Source organism: Palaemon carinicauda, chromosome 9 (assembly GCF_036898095.1).
Source record: "Palaemon carinicauda isolate YSFRI2023 chromosome 9, ASM3689809v2, whole genome shotgun sequence".
NCBI lineage: Eukaryota > Metazoa > Arthropoda > Malacostraca > Decapoda > Palaemonidae > Palaemon > Palaemon carinicauda.
Window position 1 is genome coordinate 119,477,261 of NC_090733.1, and position 786 is coordinate 119,478,046.

Here is a 786-nt window from a genome sequence, read left to right on the forward strand (position 1 = left end):
TTAGATCTACCGGAATCCAGACATGGATGCTTCCATCTTCGTATGTCTTCTTACCGTTGGCTAAGATATAAGATGATGGAAAGGCCTCTTTTGTCTTCGTTGGTGATTTCAATGCTCACATTGGAGTGACTAAATTCTGTTTCTCCTACTGATCACCGTGACTTAAAAGCTTTGGACTTTGCCTGTGAAACAGGCTGTGAGCAAATCATAAGTGAAGCTACTCACAGATCTGGTAACTGCTCTTATACACCGAGTCCCCTGGCTTTATAACAAGTATATGGTTCTCTAATTGGGACATCTGATTATGCCCTGATTTCATTGATAAAGTTATCTGTTATTTTGCGAAAGTTAGCAAGAAGGGGAGCTTTTAGCACTTGTTGGAGAATTGGTACTGTTACTCCACTATGTAAATGTGTTTATGGTAGCTCAAGTCCAAATAATTACTGCCCTATTTTTCATAACTCCCCCATTATCTAAAGTTTTTGAGTCTTTTGGTAAAAGTAATCATCTGTTCCATAGTTTGCAATTTAGTTCTTGTAAAGGCTTTGGAGGAGGTGATGCCCTTCTTACAATCTCCAATGCTGTACAGAAATCCCTGGTTGTGATCAGGAAATTCGTATGATTGGCCTTGATTTTAGTGATGCCTTTGACCGTGTTAATCATGAGGCCCTTGTTTTCAAACTCAAACAGTCGGGAATGGGTGGGTTGTATCTTATTATTATTATTATTATTATTATTATTATTATTATTATTATTATTATTATTACTTGCTAAGCTACAATCCTA

The 786-nt window shown here is 37.0% G+C and overlaps 1 protein-coding gene across 2 annotated transcripts in view; it reads right to left on the reverse strand.

Moving 5' to 3' along the window:
- Positions 1-786, reverse strand: part of LOC137647105 (uncharacterized) — a 371,223-nt gene that overhangs the window by 121,490 nt on the left and 248,947 nt on the right. The gene's annotated exons all lie outside the window — the stretch shown is intronic.